Source organism: Branchiostoma floridae, chromosome 4 (genome assembly GCF_000003815.2).
Source record: "Branchiostoma floridae strain S238N-H82 chromosome 4, Bfl_VNyyK, whole genome shotgun sequence".
In the NCBI taxonomy this organism is placed as follows: Eukaryota; Metazoa; Chordata; class Leptocardii; order Amphioxiformes; family Branchiostomatidae; genus Branchiostoma; species Branchiostoma floridae.
Window position 1 is genome coordinate 16,560,458 of NC_049982.1, and position 6,000 is coordinate 16,566,457.

The 6,000-nt window shown below is 37.1% G+C and overlaps 1 protein-coding gene across 1 annotated transcript in view; it reads right to left on the reverse strand.

The window, feature by feature from the left end:
- Positions 1-1,006: 1,006 nt before the first annotated feature.
- LOC118414211 (lateral signaling target protein 2 homolog) overlaps positions 1,007-6,000 on the reverse strand; it is a gene marked incomplete in the record, with an annotated part of 109,845 nt that continues 104,851 nt past the window's right edge. The window contains 1 exon segment of the mRNA XM_035818093.1: positions 1,007-2,998.

The following is a 6,000-nucleotide window of genomic DNA, read 5'->3' on the forward strand; positions in this document are numbered from 1 at the left end:
CCCACTGCAGTTCCAAACAAGCTGCTAGGGGGCCCAAAATTACACCATTCACTCCTAGTCCCAACAGCTATCCACCACTTAAAAATCATGAACATGGCACTTCTGGAAAATTTAGGCGCAAGCTTTGATGCTCACTTGCAGTACCAAAACAAGTCGCTAGGAGGCCCATTATCGAACTTGACCTTCCTTTCTGTGTCCCCTACCTATCAACAAAATATCATTAGCATCCATGTAGAACATCTCGAGTTATCGTGTTAACAGACAAACGCAATTACATACAAAGCCAGCTACAGCACCATAGGTAAAAGCTAGCTAAACCATTCTCGCACATGACAATCCTTTACACAACCGCTACACACCTGCCAAATATCGTAGAAATCGCCCAGCTGCATTTTGAGTTATGCTTCTCGAAACAAACCTCGAAAAAATACAAAGCTCGCTGCTGTACCGTAGGAAAACGCCAGGTAAGCCATTTTCAAACTAGGCATGCCTTTCGACAACCGCTACACACCTGCAAAAAATCAAAAAGTTCCATCCACAATTTCTCGACTTATATGCTGTTGACCTACATACAGACCCAAGTAAGCAATCTTATAATCTTCGCTGGCGAAGATAATAATGCAAGAAGATAGTGATACATGACATTTCTGCAAAATTCATGATAAGTTAGCAAGAATCTGTCCCAATCATTAATACCTGACATGGATATTTTGATTCAATCATATTTTCAGCTATTATGTGCATCTGAGAACAACATGATGTTTACTGCATTTTTGCAAACTTATGGAAAATTAAGATTACCTTATTTTGCAGAAAACATGGGCCAAAAGGTGAAGAGTAATGCAGTTAATATTATGTAACAATACAGTGGTCTACAATGTACACCACTAGAGGTGTGTTAACTGTAAATTTCTAAACCTTTACCTTATGAGGTCATGAACATTATACTCATTGCTCACCTCCATATATATTGATGCTGAATTGATAAGGACAATAAGCAATAGTATACACCTGTTATCATCTTCAAGAAAATTACCCTGACAGCACAATTATGGTCTTTTTGTTTAGCCAAGCTATCAAAGAACAGACCTCATTGTTGAAATACAGTAGATGTGCATTGTATAGATGAATATTGCTTTATTTTCAATATTATTATAAAGAGCAGCAGCTTCTCAATGATGTGTTTAACGTTATGATACTTCTTCACAAAGATAAATTGCATTTCAAGAATCTGCTAGTGACTATAGTAGTAAAGAATTTAACAAATGTGTTTAAATCATGCACAAAGTCTTGCCAATTGCCACACCTTTAGACTCTGAGGTAAGTGTACTATGTGTACATTGTACATTTCATGACCATGCCAAAGATGTTTGACGTCAACTCTGTCAGAAGTTGACAGGAAACTAAATGAATTGCCTATCATATCATTGCACCTCTTATTTTGAAGTCAATCATAATGTCATACGTTACAATACATTTGTAAGTGTTGCAACCTAGGTATTGCAGTTAAAATCCACAAAAAATGCCAGAATAACGTGTATCGTCAGACACTAAATAGGAAAGTACACACTCTCAGCAAGCTGAAGTAGCACACCAGGTAAATGTAAACCCTGATACTACCGGAACTAACGGCAACACAATCACAACTAATCAGCTAAAACACAGAATACACAGTTATGAAGTATGTGATATATAATGTTTTACATGGAAAGCAGTAATACATTTGTACATGTAAGTTATCAGCAGATAACCCCATGGAGCTAGTAATGTTGTATTATGAAGGGTAATGTTTGTGACATCCCCAAAGCTACTGGCCAGTACACCTGCTTCCTATAAACCATCCATTTCAGAGGGATGAGCTTCTCCCCTCAACAAATAGTAACATCACTTATAACTTATCAAATAAAGAAGAATTCAAGCTGAACGTTATGGACCCTTACCACAGATAGATACAAGTTAAGAACAATCTTTATATAAAAAAAGTCAGTTATCTGTTGTCAGTTATCATCTTACATTCATGGAACAATATTTAGCAGAATATTTGGAGAACATTTACCAGAGAGTGATGCACAATATATACAACAAGACCATCCCTAGTACTTTCCTATTCCTGGCAGTAGAAAAGCAGCATCCAAAATAAATTACACAGTACATGATTAGGTAATGATGCGCAAACATTTTGAATGTTTGAATTTTATCTGCAGCTCCCATTCTGCTTATATATATATATATATATATATATATATATATGTATCAAGGTACCTATCAGTACAGAAAAATGTCCCCAATAGCAATATAAACATCATGTTTGCTGACATGGTCAGCATAATACCCAATGGACTTGAGCCTTTTTTATTATCATAATATGTTAACACCTCTTACAGGTAAGCCTTATCCTTTCTCAAAATAGTTAAAAGTACATGTAGTGAGATTAAAACAGTCATGCAAGCTGTCAAAAATACTTCCAGCACATTATTTCTGTGCATGTCTCTTACCTTAGGACTACTAGTAATGCCAGCTCCTTGCACTAAGTTAAAAAAAGTAATTTCCTGGGTTGAAAGAGCAGGAAATTACAATCATTTCAGGCGAACTGCACGATGAAGACAACAAAGGTCTGCTGACATTAGCAAGAGGGCTTTCAACTGCATCTAATGTAATCCATTCAGTGATGGTATCTGGCAAAATAAAGGCCATGAAATGCAGTTGACAGCTCTGGTGTGTGCTTGTAGACCTTTGTGCCTACACTGTCTCATTAGCAAGCAAAATATAGCCTCACTGTAATCATCAAAATCTAATATTCATGATCTTTATCCAACACCACCCAACACATACTTCAACACTGGTATAAATGCACCCTCAAGACCAGGCCGTGTCAGTGGATGTCTGCGAGGAAGGGGGTGACTTGGAACATGAAGCAGCGGTTGCAGACCCGGACTGGTTTCATCATGCCGTAGCGTGGGATGGGCACAGAGTTGGCAGAGCAGCGAGAACAGAAGATCTGGGGAGAGTGAACAATGTTACCACCTGTATGTCATCTTCAACCTTTGGCTACAATTTAGCCAGTTTCTCTCTGGACACAAAGTAGATTTTATAGAAAAATAGGAAGAAAGTAGTGAAGTTTAGCAGAGCAAACACGAAGCAAAGCTGCACCTGTGACAACATTGCATCCTTCATACCTGTAATATCATTACCAGGCTACTCAAAGTGCTGAGGGATGGATCAAGAAGGATTGTGAGGAGAGGCTTCAGACATTGTTAACCCTCAAACCACCGTAGCTTTTTTGTGACGTAGATTACCGTATGGGGTCAAAACTGACCCCATAAGTTTTTCTACAAATACAGTTTTTTGTGTGACTCTTTTGGGGATTTGTATATATTCATAGTTTCGTTAATCTATGTCGGATAGTTTGACATGATTAGATGAGAATACTTCTAGCTCATTATCATAATTTATGCAAAAAATTATGAGGACCACATTTTGCACCAACGCTATTCAGACCGCGTAGGAGGTTTTTGATGCCTGCTGTACCAATTTCAATGTCGTATAGCGCCTTAATGTCTTATGCTAGGGCCACCAAACTTGGTAACTTTTTTAAAAATGTTGATAGTAAACATTTTCAGTGAACAAAGTATGTTCATCATTTTTCATGTTGCCATGGCAACGGAATTCTGATAGACATATTTATTATGAAATTTTCTAATTTTGTATTAAACATTTATGTTTTAAGGTTTTCTTGGCAAAAAGCAGTTGTTTATCGCATGTAATGAAATTTAACGTAAATTTAATAATTCAATATTCATAATTGATGCAAATATAATTACGTCATCAGTGAAAATCCAATATGGCGGCCGATATTAGCTAGATGACGTCATAATGTTGTCATAAAACATGATAATTGCATAAAAGCTGTTACGATAATTTCTGTCTTACGTGTACATCATTCTCTAAAAATTTCGTAATCATACGATAATTTGTTTAGGTGTGGGTCCCCAAAGTGTGTTTAAAAAAATGCTGGGGTCAGTTTTGACCCCACTGGACCATGCATAAACTCTCAAGGATAACTTAATCAACAATGAGCCAATCCCGGTAAAAACGTATGAGAAGTTATAGGACATATAAACAAACAAACTCATGGAAGGAAATTTGTTTTCGACCAGAAATGTCATAATGGCACACATTGATATATGCCTGGGGTCAGTTTTGACCCCATACGGTGGTTTGAGGGTTAAGGGAACTTCTTTTTTCAAGCAGCAATCTTCACCACTGATCTCTCTCTATGTGACCATGGTACAGATTGAAGCAATCACTTATCATATACTGTATACAAAATACTTTAAATAGCAACAAGAGTCCATTGTAAACAAGTGTCCATGAAGTTATTATGATGTTTGCAGTACGTTGTACGTATATCCTCTTAACTAGGAACAAATGTTTTCAATTTCCTTAAATCTCTTTTGACAATGTCCAGGTAGTTGTTAAGATTATAACATTTAAGCCAGTGTCCATTGCATACATGCATGTAGCAAGCAGGAGCCTAACCTCTACATGGAGAGTAGATATTTACCCAATCTTGACAAAGCAGTACCCCCATACATGTATATAGCAGATGTACCCCTTTACAGAGGTAACAAATACTATGTAGAAGACTGATGAATGTAGATGTAACCATTACATGAGGCAGAATATGGACCACTTCAAGGGGAAAGGCAATGTCAAGAGAAATTAGATCTAAATTAGATTATGAGTTCAAATGACCTGGAGAGTATGTAAGTCATGGGCATGAACACGTCACTGAGGACAATTCATCTACAGCTACTTTTAAATCAAATGAAACTAATATATTGCAGAGATGTTACCAGGGCCAAAAAGAATGGCCAAAAGAAGCTAAGTTAGCTCAAACATTAATCAAATTAGAAATAGCTAGTGTTATAACATTATATCACCTTTTATTGTTTCTAGTGCATGGCATGACCAATTTACCAAACCACAATGTTGCAGAGCTGACCCAATAATAAAGGATGCTATTATAATGGCTTTTGCTGTACATCCAGAGGAGAGTATTTATTTGAGTATCATTTGGCTGATGAAGATCATCAATAATTAAAAAAAAAAGGTACCGTCTTCAATAAATGAAAAAAAAGTAACATTACAATGTAATAAACTATATCAGGTTTTTTTAAAGGATTATAGCCAATTAAGCCTGAAGCATCTCCGGATAAAAGTGAGCTGTCTAAATGTTCATCATGTATATCAAAACAGCTTTTGTTCTCTGCTAGATTTCGTGAATTAGATTTGCTGACTGGATACGGCAGCTGACCGGATCTGGGAGGTGACGGATCTGGCAGGTCACCTCCCAGATGCGGCAGGTCAACATATTTTGATGTGAACAGTGCCTAGTACTGCCTACCCAAATTTGCCTTATATCACAAGGACTCAGTCTGACCTAAAGAGTAAAATTTTACACTCTGAATCAAATGTGAAAAGGTCATAGGTCTGCAGAAAGTCCCAACTTGGTGGTTGAAGAATGGTTGAGAGGTGGGGAGGGAGATGTGTATCATGACATGTGGGCAACAATGGTGCTCACTCGGTCTACATTATTGATTCCTTAAAGTTGGACCAAGCCACAGGGAGCTGGAAGTGCTGATGTGAGGCTTTTGTCATAATCAGAGAGATGATTTCTCAGGTGGCTTTATAAAAATGGTCATTATGGCTGCAATCAAAGACCTCTGATGTTAAGGGACTGTGACAACTCAAGATTCATCGAAATCGAGATATACATTTTTTTGTATATGGTATCATTCATTTAGTAATCTTTACAAATTCTTCAGTACCAAAGAAAGTTTTCATTTGCTATATAAAATTGAAAAAAAGTTTCTATCAACAGTTTCATAGAAAATGTGGACCATAACAGACTGTGAGGGGAGAACAGGTGAAAGACTTTTCTTGTATCTTCCTCAGCTTCTTCTGACCCTGTGGTGTTCTGTGTTGACCTTGCAATAC